This window comes from Phocoena phocoena, chromosome 9 (genome assembly GCF_963924675.1).
Source record: "Phocoena phocoena chromosome 9, mPhoPho1.1, whole genome shotgun sequence".
In the NCBI taxonomy this organism is placed as follows: domain Eukaryota; kingdom Metazoa; phylum Chordata; class Mammalia; order Artiodactyla; family Phocoenidae; genus Phocoena; species Phocoena phocoena.
In genome coordinates, this window is record NC_089227.1 from 98,723,714 (window position 1) to 98,746,718 (window position 23,005).

Here is a 23,005-nt window from a genome sequence, read left to right on the forward strand (position 1 = left end):
TGTACAAGCTTCTTGGCCATTTACATCATGGCCTTCTGGGCTGGTTCTAATGGATCAAAACAACAGGAGGAACAAAAGTCAGTTAGCTTCATTCATGCCATGTTTTGCATGCCATTACAAAGAAAGAAAACATTCAAAAATTCAGGCCACAAAGCATGAAGGAGCCATAGCCAGTGCTGCAGAGTTCCAGAGCCAGAAGGGACCTGAGGGACTTCTGGTGTGCAATGCCACGTGTAAAGAGCTTAGAAGTCACTAATCCCATCCTCCCAACAAGGAGAAGGCTGAACAGACTGACAATCAACCACTCTTCTTAGATCCGTGAGCGAACTGAGGTCACGGGATGAGCCACTGCTCCGGACATTGGAGAGAGAGGAGGGTACAGAGAATCACAGCCACGAGGAGCAGAAGCTCTGGAGTGGGAGCCAGTGCTGAGCCAGTGCGGCAAGAACACCTAAACTCTACCTGATGGATTGCTGGAGACTGAGTGTGAAGCTGCAGGACAGTTAAAACTCCAGGGGCCAGTCTTAGGGGAAGGCCCCCACTCTTCCATGAGTTTTACCTCCAGGAGCTCTACTAGGTTCCCACAGTGAAGATAAGAGAAAAATCCCCTTGTGCTTCAGGCAGGAGAGGGAAAGGTAATTGTTTTGAAATATATGCAGAGCAGTCTGTTCTCCTTAACAAAAGGCAGTCCTCAAGGGAAACTATTTTGCCAGAGCCTAACCCATTTGGGTTTTACCAGAGTCTGAGCAACAGTGAGGGAAGGGAAATACCCAACTCCAGCCCCCTCTCACCTAAGGAGAGGAGGGCATCAGGGACTGGGAAGAGTGTGGGAAGGTCACAGCCCAGGGGCGCAGGCTCACTAAAAGGCTAAGACCCCGTCATGGGACTATAGGACACTTCCCCTCCCTTATCACCACAATGGGGTTTTCTGTATAGTTATAGGGGATTACAGCTGAAAGAGCAGCAAGCCTCAGACCCTATATAAGAAAGAGTCTCTAGGGAAACCCAAAGACAACAGGAGAAACAAAAACAAGGATGCTAGAGAAAATCTTAGCTTCTGACACCTACAGCTTCTGAAAACATTAGACACAGCCTAACCTCTAGCCAGATAAGCATAAAACCTCACTCTAACCTCCTATTTACCTCAGTTCCTTTTACCTGATATATCATACCTGGTTATTAACAAAAAAACCACAAGTTACGCTAAAAGGCAAAAATAACACGGTCTGAAGAGACAAAGCAAACATTAGAACCAGACTCAGATACGACACAGATTTTGGAATTATCAAACCAAGAAGTTAAAATAACTGGTTCATAAGTTAAGAGCTCTACTTAGAAGGGACCTTTAGTGAGGCAGTGTAGTACAGTGGTTGAGAAAGAGTTCTGAAAGCAGCTGCCTGGATTTGAAGCCCAATTCCACACAGCAGCTGGTTACCTAATCAATTTCTACCTTGATTTCCTTTTTGAGAGCTTAACTAATCGCCCAAGTTTTTTTGAGAAGAGTATGCCCAAGTGTCCTGGTCTGCTCAGACTGCTATAACAGCATACCATAAATTGGATAGGTTATAAACAACAGAAATTTCCTTTTCACAGTTCTGGAGGCTGGAAGTCCAAGATCAGGGTGCCAGCAGATTCACTGTCTGGTGAGAATCCATTTCCTGGTTCATAGACGACCACCTTGTCACTGTGTCCTCACTTGGCAGAAAAGGAGAGCTTGCTGGGTCTGTTTTACAAGGGCACTAATCCCTTTCATGAGGGCGCCACTCTCATGACCTAATTACCTCCCAAAGGCCCCACCTCCCAGTGCCCTTCATATTGGGGACTAGGTTTCAACATATGAATTTTGGGTGGACATAAACATTCAGTCTACAGCACCAAGGTAGTGTGAGAAAAATGTCTCATAAAGGCCACTATATAGACTACACTCACATGTTTACACATTTAAAGTAAGGGCTGTGTAAGTGTTAGTTGCTGCTACTATTGTTATCACCTGGTTCACATATGGGAAAACCAGAGGCAGAGGAAAATGTGCCAAAGTCACATGCTTACTTGCTGACAGAACTGACTGCACACCTCAGACCATCTTGCTCCCAATCTTTCTCTTCTCATGAATCTGACTCAGACCTCTCCTCTTAGCTCCTTTCCGAGGCTGTTTTCTCCCTGTCTTAGGAGATATTTCTTATGATTTTGATGATTGCCAACAAATTGAACAATGTTCCCTTTTGACGGACTTTGTGATCTAAATTGTGAAGCTTTTTCAGAGGTGGATAACAGTATAGGAGAGGTCATAATTCCATTCAATTATACTTCTTATGAAAAAAAATCAGTAGCCCAAAATTAACAGAAGGAAATTTTGCTTTACCAATAATAAACAACAATTATTTTAGAGAAAACTGGAAAGAAATATAAATACTTAAGTACCTTCTAAAAAATCTTCAACTATTACTAATCACAGATTAACCACAGATTATTATCATTCTGTGACAGTATTATCACTCTGTGATTATTATTATTTTCCCTTACAGTTTTAAAGATAAGCCTTTATCTCTTAATTACCGGTGCTTCATGGTTTGAAAAATCTGAGTCTTGAAAATAGTTTTGAGAAGGCTTTCTTCAATTATATTTTTAATTAAGTATTTTTTGTCATAAATACAATATTTTATCATTGTATATGGGAAAATAGGAAGAAGATTTAATTCATCCATTGCCGTTGACTTTGACGATCAGACATTCCCACTCAGGATGTGTACTTAGTTCTTGACTACTTCCTAGTTGGCTGCATTTTTCTGCAAGAGAGAGAAACTGGATTTCAGCTCCCCAAATCTGGCTTTCTTCTCCATGCAGCTTGGATTTCAGCTCCTCAAATCTGGCTTTCTTCTCCATGCAGCTTGGCTTATGCAGGAAAAGTCACAATGTACAATGCACGTCAGGACTGCCCTTTCTTATACCAAGGCATCAAAACTAATTTTCAAAAACTTAAAAACATGATTCATGCACAAATAGAGAATGGATGCATGACCAAGACTTATTCTGTTCTTAATGAGAGAAGCAGCTGGATGGTAAAGTTTGGTTCAAGGAACATTTGAGGAAGTGACTATTTACAGGCATTGAAAAAAAGAATGTCAGAATAAAAGTTCTAGATTATACAAAACTGGTTCATGTCCTACAAAGCAATAAAGCAATAACCTTTCAGTTATCTTTTCTAATACACTGAAATTATTTGCGTGTTTTCCAGACAAATATATCAACATAACATGTAATTTTGTAGACTCTGGCCCTTTAATCATGAATAGATAGCAAGATAAACAAGTATATTGCCCTAAATATTTAAATAATCCTCACTTAGACCTGTTAAACAATGCTCCAAGATGACATTGAAAGAACATGCTCCCCTCTTTTTGTCTTATTTCCAAGTTTTGAATACAAAATTAGTTTTTCAAAAATCTTTTAATAATTTCTGAATAGATTTAAATATTCTAAAATAGCCGACAAATAGACTTTTTGACAGTAACTTACACAGTAAGTTTTTCTACATAGTGAAATCTTGCTGGTGCCTGGGAGAAGTCTTTATGGTAGGATTGCTGGTTTAGCAAAGAAAAATACCAGACATTCAGTTAAACTGAATTTAGATAAACACACAAAAATTTTTTAATATAAGTATAATAAACACAAGCAATGAATAATTTTTAGTATAAATAGGTTCCAAATATAGCATGGCTGCCCATTATCGTTTCTGTGGGCCCTTCCAGTTCTAATACTCTATGAAAGCATCCCCTTAACAGCAAATCTTGAATATAACAGACTTTTTTTTCTAAATGCACTTTGAATCCATTCATATTTTCAGCATGTCATGTTCTACAAATGCACGGTGTGTTTGAATACTGAACTCCATTTGGTGTGCTCCAAATTGAGCAATTTGAAATGTCACAGAGAATCCCAGGGTTAGATGATCCAGGAAGACAATGAGATAGCTTTGTAGCCTTACAATACCTGGGGGTTGGCTGTTGGTGAGACAAACATAATCACAAATACTCACTTTGTTCATGACCTTCCTGAGGCAAGAACTTGAGTAACCCCCTATTGTTTATACTGACCTAATTCGAAGTTCTTTGCAGCTTACCTCATGGTACTTACTGACAACTGGTCTCCAGCTGCTATTTGGCTTTCGTTGTTTCACCTCCTAATGCTACACAGTAGTGGGAAGATTCCCTGATCCTTTTTGATGAAATAAATTTTACTTCGATTTTTTTTTCAGGCATAACTGGGAACCTAGTCCATTTTACCCTTTCACTCCTTAATAAGTGACCAAAACGATGGTACACATTTTTTCCTATACTAAAACATAGAAGTTGAATATGTGTCCCACTCTGCACAATAAAAGCATATCTCAGAAACTAACCCATTAAGACCAGTGAATTTTTACACTCTCATCTCACCTATAGAACCTTCTAAAGTTGAGCCAATGAGAATACAAGCTCGGTAGTCAGAGGAGCAGAAATACACACGTGAGTTGTTCACCCCAGTGACTGACTATAGCTACGTCAAGATGCAAGTCTGAGTTGCTGACCTATTCACCAGCTAACCCAGGGCTGTCTCAGATTCTGGAGAAGTGCAAACTGTAGAGACTGTCATTCCAGCCTTGGGTGGAGTAAGAAATAGTGCATCATCTAGAATGCAGGGTCCTTATTCATTTCCCACATCTGGTGGTATACCCTAACTAATTCAACCGTCAAGATTTGTCTTTCCTCAGACTCTCACAAAGTGAATTACTAAGGGATATATTTCAGCAGAGGGAAAGGGATTCAAGACAGAGGGTCTGAAATGCAAGAAGAAATGAAGAACAAACAAAGAGATAAACCCGCAGATTAACGCACATCAATATCGACTAAATAACTTTATGTACATGAGTAATAACCATGACTAGTGAAGTTTTAAAAAGAACAGAAATACACGATAATGTGTAAGTCAAGAAAATGAATGAACTTAAAGTGTTCTATATTGCTCATGTTGTCCAAAACCAGGATAAAAATACTGATTAATTTAGAATGTGATAAAATACGTATGCAAGTAAAAATTTCTGAGGTAACTAGTAAAAGCATAGAAACAGAAATAACAACTTCAAAGCTAGAATTAAGAAATAATTACTGTTGAAAAAACACTGTGTAATTCCAAAATAAAGCAAGAAAAAAGGAATAAAGAAGAGAAAAAGAAACAAAAAAAAGCAAGACAAATGGAAAGCATAAAAAGCATAAAATAATAAATAAATAAAATGATATATTTAAACCTAAATATATCAGTAATTACATTAAATGGAAATAGATTAAATTCTCCAGATAAAAGAAAAATATTGTCAAACTGGACTTAAAATATTAAATCCAACCCTATGCTGTTTATAAAAGACACATCCAATAGATAATAACACAGAAAACTTGAAAGTAAAAAGATTTTAAAAGTATACCATGCAAATGCTAATGAAAAGAAAGATGGTGTCACTATAAACACAAAATAGATTAAGGCCAAAAGCAATACTATAGAAAAAAGAGCCACATCGTAATGACAAAAGATTCAACTCACTAAGAAGATAAAAAAACTTTAACTTACGTGCATCTACGATATAGCCTCAAAATATATAATGCAAATATTGCAGAACTATAAGGAGTAACAGAATGGGCTGCAACTAGCATGACAGATCTTATTATACCTTTCTGAGTTATTAATAAGGCAAAAGCAGAAAAATGTAAGGATTTAAAAGATTTGAGCAACACGATTAAGAAACAACTAATGGCACATACAGAACATCACACCCAATTATGCATAATATGCGTTCTTTCCAAGAATACATGGAACATTTACAAAAATTGACCATATGTTTCGTCATTAAGCACGCCTCAGTAAGTTTTAATAATATGAATAAAATTTAGCAGGTTCAATGACCATAACTTAATCTTACTAAGAATCAAATATGAAAGATAACCAGGAAAATACTTATGTGTCTGTAAATTGAGAAACACATGTCTAAAATAATCAATGAGTGGAGGAATCATACTGGGAAGTTGAAAGTAATTCAAATTATACAATAATGAAAATATCACATATCAAAACTTGTGTGATAAAGCTGAAGTAATTCTTAGAAATCTATACAGCCTAAGTGCAGATACTCAAAATAAAAATAGCTAAACACTAATGCATGACACATTTACCTCAGTGCATTAGAAAAAGAATATCAAAATGAGCCCAATGAATTGGAAGGGGGGAAAAAGCAGAAATTAATGAAAAATTAAAAAAACAAACAGTAGAGAGTATCAGTAAGCCCAAAAGTGATTCTTCATAAAGACTAATAAAAGTAACCAATGTTGCACTGTCGGTGGGAATGTAAATTGATACAGCCACTATGGAGAACAGTATGGAGGTTCCTTAAAAAACTAAAAACGGAACTACCATATGACCCAGCAATCCCACTACTGGGCATATACCCTGAGAAAACCATAATTCAAAAAGAGTCATGTACCACAATGTTCATTGCAGCACTATTTACAATAGCCAGGACACAGAAGCAACCTAAGTGTCCATTGACAGATGAATGGATAAAGAAGATGTAGCACATACATACAATGGAATATTACTCAGGCATAAAAAGAAACGAAATTGAGTTTTTTGTAGTGAGGTGGATGGACCTAGAGTCTGTCATACAGAGTGAAGTAAGTCAGAAAGAGAAAAACAAATACCGTATGCTAACACATATATATGGAATCTAAAAAAAAATGGTTCTGATGAACCTAGGGGCAGGACAGGAATAAAGACACAGATGTAGAGAATGGACTTGAGGACATGGGGAGGGGGAAGTGTAAGCTGGGACGAAGTGAGAAAGCAGCATTGGCATATATACACTACCAAATGTAAAATAGATAGCTAGTGGGCAGCTAGCCACATGGCACAGGGATATTGGCTTGGTGCTTTGCAACCACCTAGAGGGGTGGGATAAGGAGGGTGGGAGGGAGACACAAGAGGGAGGGGATATGGGGATATACGTATGCATATAGCTGGTTCACTTTGTTATACAGCAGAAACTAACACAACACTGTAAAGCAATTATACTCCAATAAAGATGTTTAAAAAAAATAATAATGAATGAAGGAAAAAAAAAGTCCCAATAACCAAAATCAGGAATGAAAAAGAGGTTGCTGGAGATGCTTAAAAAGGAAGAAGGTAAAGACAAAACAGAGAAGAGATGCTATTATGAACAATTTTATGCCAGTAAATTCTTCCGGAAATTAATATTTCCAGAAAAAACTATCATTTATCAAAACTCATTCACAAAGAAATTAAAATCTTACAATATCCCAACAAATGGTACTGGGGCAATTGGACCTCTGTTAAAAAATCAAGTGCATACACAAAAATCAATTCCAAAGAAATTAAAGACCCAAATATGCATAGAAAAACTATAAAGCTTTAAAAATAGAGAAGACTGTCTTCATGACTGCTAGGGGAAGTTAAGCCAAAAGACGAGAGCAAACACAAAACCGAAGCAAATGGGAAGATGTCTTCATCACATACACGTGTTTGAACCCGGAAGACGAGTCACAGTTTGGAGAACAGCAGCCAGTTTAACTAGCATCCCAGGCATTGCAAAAGAGCATAAGAACATTTCTGAAAATGAAGTCATGGTAGCTTCACGTTATTGCTTTTTTTATGTTCACAAGGTCTGCTAAATAAATTTGGGAACTTCCCTCAGATTCCTTTCACTCCCTCTTATGCATTCTCTATTTTTAGCTTCTCTTGGTGGAAGATTATTGTTTCACACTTAGCTTTTAGTTCTTTTTTCATTCTAGCCCACTCTAATTACTATCTATTTAACTTCTTTCTATCAGAAGTCTAGAAAATAAACTTCCTTAAAATAAGACCTATATTTATTAAATTTTTAAAGCATAATATATGCTCATAGAAATATTTTTTGAACTGAGAATTTGTTGCTGAAATATAGCTTAATATGTCTGACTACATTATAATTATGTAATTATAATTTATGATTGTGTCTTTTGTTTACTGGGTCTATTTTTCCAATATTTATGAATGACTACATAAAAAAATTAACACATGCAGTTTTGTGTGAAAAAAAGAACTCTATACACTTTACTTCAAAATTGATCTACTGAGGAAAAAAATTTGAGTGTTTGAATTTTGGGGTGGGGGTTAATTACTGAATAATGTAACTATCAAATAATTTAAATAAAGTGATATTTGTACTTTCAGTGTTTCTTCTCTGTAATTCATTCCCCTTTGCCTCCCCAGAGAAAGAGGCGCCTGTAAGAATATTCATATCCAGCTCCCACTTTGTAATAAAATCAAAGACCTGAGAAAATAGAGTAGTTCTCCCTTAAACTATGAGAAACTGTCATCATGATCAGACAGCAAAAGTAACTTACCAACGATAAGCATTTAAGCACTAAATTCTTGTCAACAACCTATGTGTCTCTTAAAGTACCAAGTGTTTTATTCCGTGTTTCATACAGTTAGAAAAATGCAGACAAAATTTCTACTACCTGTCATTGTAATAAAATAAATACCACCTCTTTCCATTTTCTGAATTCTATCCTCATTTTCTTCAGCGAGGCTGAACCCTGCACTTCAAAAAGCAGACACCTAGGGCTTCCCTGGTGGCGCAGTGGTTGAGAGTCCGCCTGCCGATGCAGGGGACACGGGTTCGTGCCCCGGTCCGGGAAGATCCCACATGCCGCGGAGCAGCTGGGCCCGTGAGCCATGGCCGCTGAGCCTGCGCGTCTGGAGCCTGTGCTCCGCAATGGGAGAGGCCACAAGAGTGAGAGGCCCGCGTACCACAAAATAAAAAAAAAAAAAAAAAAAGCAGACACCTAAAATATATTCAACTAGACAGTATTTATCCCACCTTTTAGTTTCAAGGTGAAATTTCAACTTTTAAAATTGTAGTTACCTCAGATGATTACCAAATTGGGGGCGTGATGATATTCTGCATTTATGATTATTGATGCACCTTTTTATAGATTCATTTTTATGTGGAACGACTTATTTTGGACGCATTGATGAGCATAATTGTAATTAGTTGTCTAGTTTGGTAAATGAGTATCTGTGATAATTTATGAGTGTTTCTCATTTTTAGCTCAGAGCTGACACTTTGATATTGACTTGGGAATTTTACATACCCTACTGGATACATTTGATAACTCACATTGACAATGAAGAACATGGCTACAGATATTTATAAACATAAAGGTAAGCCTTGTGTTTATTCACTCAATATTTATTTGCTTCAAAATCTAGTGAGCGTCTACTGCCCAAAAAGGACTCGGCAGCCTGGAAAGGAATTCCTGAAAATATTGTTTTCCTCAAGTTCAATTTATTAAAGTTTTGAGTTAGAAACCTGACTTCGTTGAAAGCTTTAAGCTCAATTTATAAATCTTGCTATTTGATTTCTAAATCTAACACATTTTGTGTAAAAAATAACAATCATTTCGATTTGTTCCCTTATTAGTATTTCAGTGAACTCAACTGACCAAATCATCCTTAAGCATTTCACCTTACTTGGAAAATTAAATTCCTTGAGACATTTCAAACTCTAATTATAAATTTAATGCATCTGGTTCTCTCAAATACTTCAAACACCTAAGCAAATGTCTTAGGTTGGGTTCACCTGTAGCACAAGAGATTCATGTAAGAGATTCTGAGACAAGAATTCAATTCTGAGACAAGAGATTCTGAGACAAGAATTCATGTAAAAGTGTTTGATTAGGAAAAAAAAATTGGTAGGGGAATGAAGAATTAGGTGGAGAAAGAGAAGAAGGCCACATAAGGGTGCCGACCACCAGGTACAGGGACTTTGACTCAGACCCACACAGGAGCTCTGGAGGACATACTTTAGAGTTGTCCTAATTCGTGGCAAAAACTCTGGAGTATATATGCCAGCTGCACCTAGAGGAATGGAAATTCTCAGCCACTCCAGCTTTGGCAGCCTGAGGACCGCCATCCGACAGAGAGGCGGGTCCTCTTGAGAGGGAAAGCCCACTGGGATCAAAACGGTAGCGGGATCCGAGGGCACCTGGGTGGAACTCTGTCCACCCCTCGCACCGCTGAGATCCGTCTGTGTCTGTCACTGGTGGAGGATTAGTTCACCCCACTAATCCTTCGGGTCGTGGCTGGTCACCATTTCTGGAAGAAAAGACTTTCAAGAGAAGGGTTAATGGAGCAAATTACTGCTGGTTGGTCCTCAGGCTGTAGTTGATGATTTGTCTCCCTCCTCTACTCTCTGATATTCCCCTCATGCTAGGCCGCTGTTTGCCCTTTGGGGTGCCCGAGACCATCCTCTCTGAGGAGCCTGAACCCCTGGTTACCAAGCCCTTGTCACACCATAGTTGCTAGGATTGCCTAGTCACAGTTAGAAATCTAGAACACGAAGAGATGCCCTAGTGGGTTCCAGACATACTCACCTCTGCCCCCAGTAGGTAGCAATGAGTATGCAGACTGATAAGCTATTAACTCCTTCTCTGCCTGCTCCACAGGCAGGAAGAGACCAAAATGACCTGAGCAGGTAGCACTCATAGCTTTATGTAGAGTGGAAATGTAATTTCCTCCCCTGGGGAAAGTGTCACAAAAACCAGCCCATCAGGTACAATGTTGCAAGTACAGGAAGCACAAATTCCCCAAGTGGGTCACTGAGAGCGATGGTGAGGACCACTCTTACGTCCATCCCTTGATTCCCAGACTTACGATGCTCCCTCCCAGGGACAGCATGCATATAATGGCTGTTTGTTCCAAGGTGTGTATAATACTTCATCTTGAAGCTCTCCAACCACACGCAGTGTCCTCTCAAAGCAGATGCCTTAGCTGTGTTTTAAGAGGACAATCGAATGTTCTTTTTGGTCAGGAGCTGGACCTGGTTCGTGGATGAGTTAGCTGACAATGGACTGCTGCTGCTCTACACCCCAACTCAGGAGTGACATTGAAAATTAGTGGTGAGGGAGTTCCCTGGTGGTCCAGTGGTTAAGACTCCACGCTTCCACTGCAGGGGGCACAGGTTCAATCCCTGGTCGGGACCTAAGATTCCCCCATGCCGCACAGTGCAGCCAAAGGAATTAAAAAAGAAAGAAAGGAAGAAAGGAAGGAAGGAAGGAAGGAAGGAAAGAAAAAAGAAAGAAAGAAAGGAAAGAAAGGAAAGAAAGAACGAGAAAGAAAGAAAGGAAAGAAAGAAAGAAAAAATCAGTGGTGGGGGGGAAATCCTCCCAGTGGACAGGGCTTTCATTTTGGGGGAAGAGAAACATGCCCTGAGGGGAGGAAGACTGTCCAAGGACTTGGCTGGATGGTCAGGACCATGGAAGGACCAAGACTGGATGACTGGGGGAAAGAGGTTTGAGAAAGAGGCTTGTGACCCGATGGAGCAAACCAGAGGGGCCCGTGTGTCCACTGTTGCACCTCCTTAGCTGTAAAGTAGGCCCCTTGGTGTGGGACAGCGTCTCACAGTAAATTAGGCACTGTGTGTGCCCTCAAATAGTCGTGTTGACTGAGTCACTGTAGGCAGGAAGTGTAGACCCATACCTGGTAGATATGCCAGTCCTGGTCACCGTAGGCAGGAAGTGTAGACCCATACCTGGTAGATATGCCAGTCCTGGTCACAGAGAAATCACTGCCACATATTTCCAGGGTGGAGAGTACCTGATGTAATCAGCTCACCACCAAGTGGCTGGCTGGTCTCAAGGGGTGGTACATACTTGCAGCCCGGTATTAGGCTCTGCAGCTAACAGACAGAGCAGCAGCTACGTTCGCCTTGGTGAGAGAGGATCTAATTCTGTGCTGGGTACACACATAGCCTCCATCTCTGCCACCAAAGCGATTCCATTCTTCAGTCCACTGTGTGAACACTGGGGCCAAGGTCTGAGGCTGGCTGACATCTACAAGATGTCATATCGTTCACCTGGCTGTTTGCGCCTTCTCTGTGGTGCATGGTCTCTGGTGGGTGTCGACATACAAGATCTCTCCCAGAGGTGCATCCACATGCCTCTTCCCCAAGCCTCTTTGCAGATAAACTTCTTCCAGGGCCCTGACAAACCAGACATGCTTCAGCCACTACTCAGGAATCCACGTATACCCTTACTTGTCTTTCCTCATGAAGCGAAAGCTCTTTGTAGAGAGGATTTCCACTTACCACTGATTTCAGGGCCACTTCTTAGTGCGGTTTCACTGGGGCAAGAGTCCACCCCCCACCCCAAGTTATTAAGACAGCCTTCCGTGAACCAGGCCCAGATTGTTTCCTCCATTAGTTGGTCATGGGGAGCCCCATATGGGGCCATAGTTCAGGCTCGGTCCTGGGTACCACTTTCATTTCATCATCGATTGCTGTTGTGCTCACTCAACTTGATAACTTGGTGGGTCCGACAGCACCCCAGCACCCAGTTCACAGTAGGCAGCTCCGATCACATACCGGTTGGTATCTCATTGTCAGATGCTCAGTGCCCAACAGATAAGCAGAGATTTTTCCAATGGTGTATAGTTTTCTTCTGCAGGGGGCATGGCATTGCTTCAGTATCCCAGGGGTCTACGCTAAGACTCACTGAGGCTCTGCCAGAGGCAGTGTCTCTATCAAGCACCACAGGATCTGCCAACCCATATGGCTCCAGTAGCATGGCCACGTGTTCCACAGCGTGGACCACTGCACAGCCCTCTCTTGCTCTGGAACCCACTCAGATCTGACAGCTTGAGATCTGAGAGGAGGTCTCAAAATGCAGCACTGACCAGCATCTCCCACCGAAGGCAAAAGCTCCTTAAGCTCTTAAGTAATTTTTGTAATTCTCATAAATCACAACTATAAATTTAGAAGATCAAATTTTCTTAAAAGTTTCAATCATCTTAACATCAGAGAATACTCGGGGCTTCCCTGGTGGCGCAGTGGTTAAGAATCTCCCTGCCAAAAAAAAAAAAAAAAATCCCCCTGCCAGTGCAGGGGACACGGGTTCGAGCCCTGGTCCAGGAAGGTCCCACATGCCGCGGAGCAACTAAGCCCGTGCGCCACAACTACTGAGCCTGTGCTCTAGAGCCCACGTGCCACAACTACTGAAGTCCGCGCACTGCAAAGAAGAGCAGCCCCCGCTCGCCGCAACTAGAGAAAGCCCGTGCACAGCAACAAAGATCCAATGCAACCAAAAATAAATAAATTTTAAAAATTAAAAAAAAATACATAAAATCAGAGAATACTCAAAAGATTCAGACTTACCGTGCTCGTATACATGTATCTTAAAAATGTGAATGATTTTTCTTCATCTCTCTAATTTTTTATTGAATATAGTTGATTTACAATATTGTGTTAGTTTCAGGTGTACAGCAAAGTGATTCAGTTATATTTTCAGGTTATGTTCCAGTATAGGTTATTACAGGATACTGAATATAGTTCCCTGTGTTATACAGTAAATCTTTGTTGCTTATCTATTTTATGTATAGTAGTTTGTATCTGTTAATCCCGAAGTCCTACTTTATCCCTCCCACCGCTTTTCCCCTTTGTTAACCCTAAGTTTGTTTTCTATGTCTGTGAGTCTGTTTCTGTTATGTATATAGATTCATTTGTATCATTTTTTTAGATTCCACATATAAGCGATATCATATGGTATTTGTCTTTCTCTGTCTGACTTCACTTAGTATGATAATCCCTAGGTCCATCCACGTTGCTGCAAATGGCATTATTTCATTCTTTTTATGGCTGAGTAATATCCCATTATATATATGTATATGCGTGTGTGTACGTATGTGTGTATATATATACACACATACGTACACACACACCACATCTTCTCTCTCTACTTTTTTTTTTTCATACCTTCCTAGGGGAATGATAATTTTGAGCAGCTATGGTAATTGGTTGAAAACTCAGGACCAGAGAAACTCCAGACCATTAGGGGCATAGCTCCTAAGAGTGCCTAACAAAATACACCAGAAACTATTGCCGTGGAACCCACTAAAGGGCGTCGTGAACCTGCTGGCTCAGCAGAGTTTTATAACTTCATTCTGCAGCTGGGTTTTAAGCAGTCACATAAGTTTCAACTTCTTGAAACTCAATTCCTTTCCCCAAATGATCCGTTTGCTAAAATAACAGGGACTTTCTAAGATCCTTTGGGTTTCACTTCATCTTGTTGATAAAACCTTACTGTGTAACCTTCTGCATGAAGTCCTCGTGTGTGCTAAGAAGATTTGAACTGACTCCCTATTCTACCCCTTTTCTCTTTTATTCTTTTGATGCATCTCATGGGCCACCGTTTTTTGAGTTTGCTGATACAGAGAAATAAGAAATATAAATTCAGTTCTGCTGTTATGCCTCATAGCATCTGAAGGAGCACATGTATTACACAGACTCTCATACCTGGAACACAGCCCGTCACAAACCACCTGGAGAATCGTACAAAATATAACATTTACAGTTCCTGTTAGGAAGACTTCAAGGATGTAAAAAGCCTACCTCTCTTGGATAGGCAGCTGCAAGCCCCCACCTCCTATCCTCCATCCTCTTTTTCTCCCTAGGGTACCAGGTCCTCTTGCTGAAGTCCCTGGGGCCTAAGCTGGTAAATGCCATCTTCACTTTATGTAGAAATCTTCACCTTGGCCTTGACATGCCTCCTCCTGTGCTCCAGGCCAGCAAGGCACATTCACCTGGATCCCCTATATTTCAGAAGGAAACGTTTTTTAAACAACGTTCAGTGCAATTTTTATGCAGCGAAGAAATGATGCTTCGACCAAAGATGGGAAGGGATAAAGAGTGTAAGAAAGACTAAGAAGCCCCCATGTCTTTACCCAAATCTGTCCCTCTAGCAGGGACCTCATCACTCCCAAAGCATCCTGACTCATCCTACTGTGATGTACAGCCTCACCAGGACCTTCTGCCTCTCACCCATGATCATTCTGAGGTGGTCAAGTTTCACAAGGTAAGAGTAAGAAATGAAAATGAAGAACTGTAGCTCCAACATGGCTGGATCTCAACTCTAAGTATTTTAGCTGCTCTAGCCCTCTTAGGTAGTTTGAATCTATGGAGTGTTCCTACAGTATTTTTTGGATTCAGGACCTGTCTCCAATCTGAAACCCCAGGGGAGACTTGGGACTTTTATTTACCCGTCTCTCCCCAGCCAACAGTGTTTTATCCCTAGCAAAATGTAAAACACTTAGCTGTGTAGTCCAAATGTGGCCTGGCCTCACTGCCTGGATACGTACAATGGGAATGAGATAACGTGAGTTTTTAATGCCTAAGTTATTATAACACCTAGGGCCTTGTACTAGGTTTCTGTTCCCAGGTATTTCTGAGCATCTACAAAGAATAATGACGTGTTCCACAAATATGTCCAGTTTGAAGCTTGCTGGCTTCACCAGTGATCTGGCTTTGGAGCACTGTTGTCTACTTCCTTCCCTGAGGATCATTTCCTGTCAAATCTGTATCCACTTCCTTAAGCTGTTACTGTTCTCCCATAGTGCACTTTACTCCAAGCCCAGGCATCCACCACTCCTGAATTTCCCACGGCGATCGCTGAGACACGAACATTTAACAAGATATCTTTAGGAGCAAATGTCAGAAACCCTAATTAAAACTGACAAGCCAAAAAGGGAGTTATTGCTTACCATAACTGAAAAAGTTCAGGCATATTTTTAGTTTGGGTATGGCTGGATTCAGAGACTCAAAGAATGTCCTTAGGAATCAAAATCCCTTTCTTGGCTCTGTTTTGCTCTGTGTACTTTAACCTCCACACGGAGGCCCCCAGCAGTTCCAGGCTTGTTCATCCCAGTTATAAGAGTGTGACTCTTTCTTAGTAGTCCTGGTGAGTTCAAAGGCTGGTTCTGATTGGCCCAGCCTAGGTCATATGCTCATCCATGAGCCAATCACTATGGCCAGGGGTGCCCAGTACTTTCATTGGTTGGGTCTGTGTCACATGCACACCCATAAAGTGATGGGATGAGGCCAGTCCTGACTGAAACCCAAGGAATATGTGGGGAATCCAATCACCTGGAGGAAATGGAAGGTGCTATTAACAGAATATTGGAAAGGCAAAAACGACAGATGACCACTACCTTTGAGGATAATAGAAAGGAACTGCAATACAGAAATCCTTTAAAACTGTATCTACAAATGGCTTCTTTCAGAATGTAGAGGCCCTCAAGGATGCAAGAAAGACGCAGTACAGCAGCTGCCTCGCTGCTCCTTGGAGGGCCCCCCCTCAGAGCCCCAAGGCAGCTGTTGTCAGCCCCCAGGAGGTCCCCGAGGCCAAACCCAGAATAGAAACAGAGCTGCTTTGGGCAGTCTGATCCACTGAGGGCTTTAACCCTAATGCTGCAGAACCACCAGTGTACCTTTCCACAATGCTGCTGCCGTCCTTACAGCCATCAATTCCATCAGGAAAGGGTCAAAAATACCCCTTGAGGCTTGCGGTTATATTTGGGGGTTTCTAAATCAGGGGTCGGTGTCTTAGGGACTGCTGAAAACTTGCTTCTGAAATCATTTCTAGACTCTTTAAATCCATCAGCAGTAGAAACATAGTGATGAAAAACATTTCTATAGTAAACTTTCACACGAGACAAAGATCAAAGGTGTGTATCATCAGTGAGAAAAGGAAGCGTTTCAAGTGATAAAAAGTAAAAGGTGTTCCTAAATGTACTTTGGTCTTGATTTTATTTGAAATAGCTCAGCTGTGAGACTCTGACTTCGTCTCTGCAGATTCTGAAAACAGCAAAGCCCTGGAAAGTACCAGAGATGCTTCGCAGTAGAGAATCCTCATCACTGTCTGTGCCATGCCTGGGCGCTCTCTCTGCTGCTCCATCCTTTCATGAAGGTTGAGGTTTGCAGGAGTCCTGGGAGTTCTCAGTCCTGTGCTTATAATTTGGATTTGAACACCAGGTGGACTCTGGTACCTGCTTATGGGGAGTGATATAAGTAGCCGCCAACGGGAACAATGGCGTTTCTCTTTCACAGCACACCGTACCAGATAATTACGGTTTTTCTGTGAAAATAACTGCTTTTAATAAATGTATTATTAAACCAATAAAGCATTATTAACTATTACTAATTTAGGTTAAAAAAAAGAACGTATTTTAGAGTAAAGGTGCCAGAGAGTCATTAACTATTGATAAATAACACATAACATCACCCTGGTTTTCCCTCTTCTCCTTTAAAAGGAAACCTCAAACTCTCCCTTTAATAAGCAAAACTTTGTAATTTGAAAGAGTCCAGGATTTTCCAATAACCGCATTCCTTAAAATGAAAGTGCAGTTTCGCTTTTCTTCGCGTTAAAAGCTTTCAAAACTTTCTCAGAGAGAAAAAGCATTGATTTCCTTCGGCTCCTTCTGAGCCCCGTGAAGCATCTTCTTTTCTGCGGGAAGAGTTACTCCCAACCCTGGCCCCGCCCACCTCCAGCTCCACGCATGCTCACAGCTCTGGGACCCGGGGAGCCCAAGCTTTGCGGTACATAAGGTCGTTGACTGCCCAGTCCCTACCAGGACGGCCTGCTGAGATCTGATGAGTTCTTGGGATCGAGGGTGCACCTCTCACTGGCACATCAGTCATGGTTCAGATATTTAAATTTCACAAACGGAATCAATGGGTGGTGAGGGCATTGTGGCTTACAGGAGAGCAGGGCCATCTGTCACAACACGGAAATTTCCAGACATTGACAGGGCAGGATCTTTTTGTTTGTGGATTTCAGGATGAAGTCCTCCAATAGGACTTCGTGAACCAGGTTTTGAGTTCTTTATAATGTCCCCAGATGCGGCCCGGCTGATGCGACTGCATGTCACAGCAGTTAGAAGATCATCTAAGTATACACACTGTCCAGAGAGCGAGGGGCAGAGTCCACGATCAGCAATGGAAGAGACATCCAGATATCTGTTCTACAGGAAGAGATTCTGATTTTCCCCTAAAGGGTCGCCACTCCCCTCTCAGTTATGGCATGAGAAAATCTTAATGTCGATGGATGTACTAATCACAGAAGGGCACAGATATTCCCAGAATCCAACTTGCGTCATTAAAACAACAATTAGGCTTGTACATTGGCTCTGTTCATGCCTGGGACGACCGGTGTCTCACTCCTCAGCCCAAATCCAGGAGGAGGAACTCTGTCCAGGAGGAACTTTTGCCACCCTGGGAATTCTCTGATTTACTTTCATCTAGGTCCATGGGTCTTGACCCAAATGTTAGGTGTGCTCAACTTAAGGTGATAACCTTTTTAGTAGTAGTTTAAGAAAATACTCCGAGGTTTGTCCATTTCTCTGGTGGCCAAAGAAGCAAAAAAGCAAAACTGGAGTCGGCTTTGAGAGTTGCAGGTCCAAGCATCCACGCAAAATTCTTGGAACTACAGCCCTACCAGCCCTGCTGCAGACCATCATTATTCTCCCCACCCATGGAAGTATTTGCAGAAAAAAAATTCCCCCCTTACCCTCCCTCAAGGTAGTGTTGAGCCCGTTAAACTTTCTCCCAGCAATATACAAAATAATTCAAGGGTTTCTGGCAGAAAAAAAAAAAACAACTTCTGTTTCCCCAGATGGCCCCAGGGCACATATGCTAATCAAAAGCCAGGAACAGCCCTAGTTATCCCCAAATTCCCCAAGGTGCACCTATAAACTCCTTTTCATAGCAACGCTGTCTTCTAAACGGGGCTGCATCTTTCCGGGCATCTCATGTCATGCTAACCTGTTTGGCACTGCCCAGAAATTCTAACATTTCTACCATTTTAACTGATCCTAAGGGATTAAATCACAATGCATGACCTTCCTGCCGACAAACAGCATTTCAACCAGTAACTTCTGAACAAAGATATTCAGTCAATGGGCTGAGCCCATCCCTGGTGATTTATGAAACTATCAGTCTAGGTGGAGACTCTTCCATTAATTCCTCATAATTATAAGAGGGAAAATCATTCAGTTAAATAACAACTCCAATCTGTAAATCTTATAATATTTCTGCATTTGCGATATGGTTCTACACTGAAAACATAACTCACCTAATCTAAATAAGATTTTTCAGAAAAATGGTTTACCTAATATTTTCTTCTTGCCTCTGGGTTTAGTAAACTCCCAATCATGTTTTCTTTCAAAAAAAATTTTTTTTCTCATTATGATCTGAGACATGAATTCTGATTTTAGGGGTTTTAGATAATTTCCTCTAGGTATTAATCAGTTCTAGCCATATGGTGAGGGTGAAGTGATTCATTATTACTTTACAATGAATGCCCTTAATTACATTTTCAATAGTAATATTAGTCCTGTTTCTTTGAGTTCCTAGGAGCCGCAGGCAACGTGGTCTGAATTACATGCAGGACGAGCTCCAGCTGACTTTCTGCAAACTCACATTAGGATTCTCGTCGGAGAAGACGGAGCAGGTGGAGATAATGAGCGTGGAGGGGCTGCCCATTATACCGCCGAGAACGGCCCCTCTTTCACCTCCAGTTTGCTCCGGGCATTTTATACTTAGCTGTGACCTCACCCGTGGTCATGCCATCTGGTGGTCAGGAGGGAGGTGCCCATCCTACTTCTGAATCCTCCAGCTGCCTCTGGGGAAAGGTATGACTTGATTTCAGTTATTGGTGGTGAATTGTTGCCCTCCTTGAGAGCATCCGGGAAGGTCGTTACTTTTCCAAAATACGGGCGGGAGATCACAAGCCTCGGCCTTTGGAGTGTTCTCGGGAATTTCCAGGCCCTCGATGTGAATGTGAAGAGCTCTTGCCCAGGGGTGGGAAAGGCACTGACGGGGCCTCTGCCTGGGCGAGAGGGCAGTCGCTGTTTGGGTCCGGTCCAGGGAGGAGTAAGGTCAGTGTAATGTTGCCGCCGGGAGACGGAAGGTAAGTTTGTGATTCTAAGATGGATCCACGGCCGTTGCAATCAACAGTATCCTCCCTCGCGAATCCACTGATTTCCTCATCTGGCAGAGGCGGGTGGTGTCTACTGTGTGTCTGGGCACTCGGGTAAAGGACATTTAAGAGAGAGACTGGTTCGCTACCATCAGGGGTCCGGGAATCTCCTTCGGAGAAAACAGCCCTCAGGAAGCAGCCCCCTGAGTAGTCTTTTGTTTAACCCTTGAGTCACGCTGACTTGAAATTTTCCAGCGTAAAAGTCGTGTATTTCTACCCACTAAGGTAGGAGGAACAGTCCTGTTCTGTGCACTTCTTTGCTGGGGAGACTGGGCTTCACTCCCAGATGGGGTCCTGCCCTGGAGAGACATCGGTAGGAAGCCTCCATCTTGGTGGCCCTTTGGCGCAGCACCGAGCACCTTCCTTGGGAATGTCTTGCACCTGTTCCCAATCTCGCTGCCTGGGTTCCTTAGTCCCTCTCTGGAAAGACCCAGACCTTTGACTCGTTGCTTGCCTTTGACCTCTGACACCTCCTCACCCTCAGCCTTTGCTGCATCTCACTCCCCAGATCTCTCCCTCTTGCTCCGCGTGTATTTTTGGTAGAAGGATGTGCCCCCTCTTTGGATTCGCCTCGATCTCAGGTGTCCAGGTCCGCTGGGACCCCAGGCTTCCTCCTGTAGCTCCCTGACACCCATGTGCCTTCTTCTCGTTTTCTGGATACAGGCTCCTTCCGAGTGCCCACACTCTGATTGTGGGCTAGTGCCCCAAACTGGCACATGCCTCAGGCTATCTTCTGGGCCTGTCCTTAGAAGGCAGAACAGGGCTTGAAGACCTTTCTCTGGGAACAGCTGCGTGAACCGAAGGGTCAGCAGGAGGATATAGGCTCAGCTGCAGGTGGCTGGGATGTGTCTGCTCCCAAATCAGGGGAAGCCTATTTAGCATCAGAATACAAAAAAAAAAGGAAGATGAAAACGCCTCCAAGCCAGGGTTATTTTGATGTGAACCAATGAAATCAGTCTTTGAACTATGAGTATGAATAATCATTAAATGACATATATGTGTTTAAAAGAAGATGAGAAAAGATCATCACTGCCCAATCCCTTCTTTTGAAGGAGGCTACAAGTGGCAGGGTGGAGCATGGGGGGTAGATCTGATTTAAATCACCAGAACAGACGTCCACGTCTTCACAGTAGTTGTCTCTGGATGGCACTGTGGGTTCCATGTGATTTTTCTAAAGTTCAGAATATTCTGAATTTTTAAAGAAGAGAATATAGATATATTTATATATTATAAATCTATATTTATAAACATAAGTATATATACATACATATAAATATATGTATATATATACGTATAAATATATATAAGTATGAATATATATAAATGTAATATGTATGTTTTATAGTAAGATTCTTTAATATATTTTATTCAAAATGTTCATTTAAAGTCAAGATAACTCAAAGTGCTTTTCCTCCAACTTGGTGTCTATTACTTTTGGAGAAGACTGTGCGTGAAGCCAACGTCAGGGGAGGAGCCTACTTGGAGGAGAAATAAGGGAAAATCGAAGCTGGGACTGAGTGGAGAGGGACAGAGCCAGGGTAGGTGTCCGTTGGAAAGGAAGTAGGAGGAAAGACTGTGCCAGCTTACCGACAGGGGTGTGTTGAGATGACGCTTAAGTCAAAGCAGCACAGTCATGGCTTGATTTGCGCTGCAGAAGGTGGGTACGAATTTGTAGGGAGACACGCTTATAATCCATCCTCACAGATTAGGGAAAATGTGATGGAATTGTTTGTGTCAGATATATCCTTGGAGATTAAGACTTGGTGTGATCGCCGTGGATCCTTTGTCTTCTGTTCAAAAAAAGGATGACATCTGTGTCAACACTGTGGTTCAGGAGCCTCGTTGGCAAGTGCAGCCTCTGTGCGCCACCACTCCGCGCGTGTGCAACCACGGGGCAGACAGGGGCACGTCCCGGTGCAGACCTGCTTAGCCCTGGGAATCAGTGGGGACTCTAGCAGGAGGCCGTCAGGAAGTCCCAGTCACATAACGATGAGTACCATGTTTCCAAACTTGGTAGTTTGTGAACATTCACCAGGTCACTTGTGTTTGGTTGGTTGGTTGGTTGAGTGGTTGGGTTTTTATTAACCCACAACCTTCCTGATTACTTTGCATTAGCCTTAAAGCTGGTTAGACTTGGTATCATGCAGTGATGCTTGGGCTTAATCAGGTCGTGACCTTTGAAATTTCATCTTATCACAAATTACTGAGAATACTGGCAAGACTTCCCAACTGCAAAATTACAGTAGGTCAGGTGCAACTTGAAATTTTTTCTCGAATAACTTTTACATTAACATTAAATATTCCAGAGTTACAATCTCTATTCTGTGGTCAGTGTAACTGAGTTTGAAAAAAGAATTCACCTCTTCACAGGAATGTGAATTTTTTAAATATATTTTTTTAATTAACAAACTTTATTTTTTAGAGCAGTTTTAGGTTCACAGCAAAACTGAGCAGAAAGTATAGAGTCCCCCCCACACACAGTCTCCTTTACTGTCAACATCGCCACCAGAGAAGCAACGTTTGTTACAATCTGTGAACCTACATTGAAACATCATTATCACCCAGAGTCCACAGTTTACGTTAGGGTTCACTCTTGAGTTGTACGTTCTGTGGTTTGGACAGATGTATAATATCATGACATGTAACCACCATCATAACAACATAGAATAGTTTCACTGCCCTAAAAATCCTCTGTGCTCTGCCTATCACACCAGCCACTGGCAACTGCTGACCTTTCTACTGTCTCCATAGTTTTGCCTTTTCCAGAATGTCAGAGAGCTGGAATTACACAGTATGTATAGCCTTTTCAAATTGGCTTTTTTCACTTCGTAATAGTCATTTAAGTTTCCTCCTTGTCTTTTTTTTTTTTTAATTAATTTATTTATTTTTGGCTGTGTTGGGTCTTCGTTTCCGTGCAAGGGCTTTCTCTAGTTGTGGTGAGCGGGGGCCACTCTTCATCGCGGTGCGCGGGCCTCTCACTGTCGCGGCCTCTCTTGTTGCGGAGCACAAGCTCCAGGCGCGCAGGCTCAGGAGTTGTGGCATGTGGGCTCAGTTGTTGTGGCTCGCGGGCTCTAGAGTGCAGGCTCAGCAGTTGGTGGCGTAGGGGCTCAGTT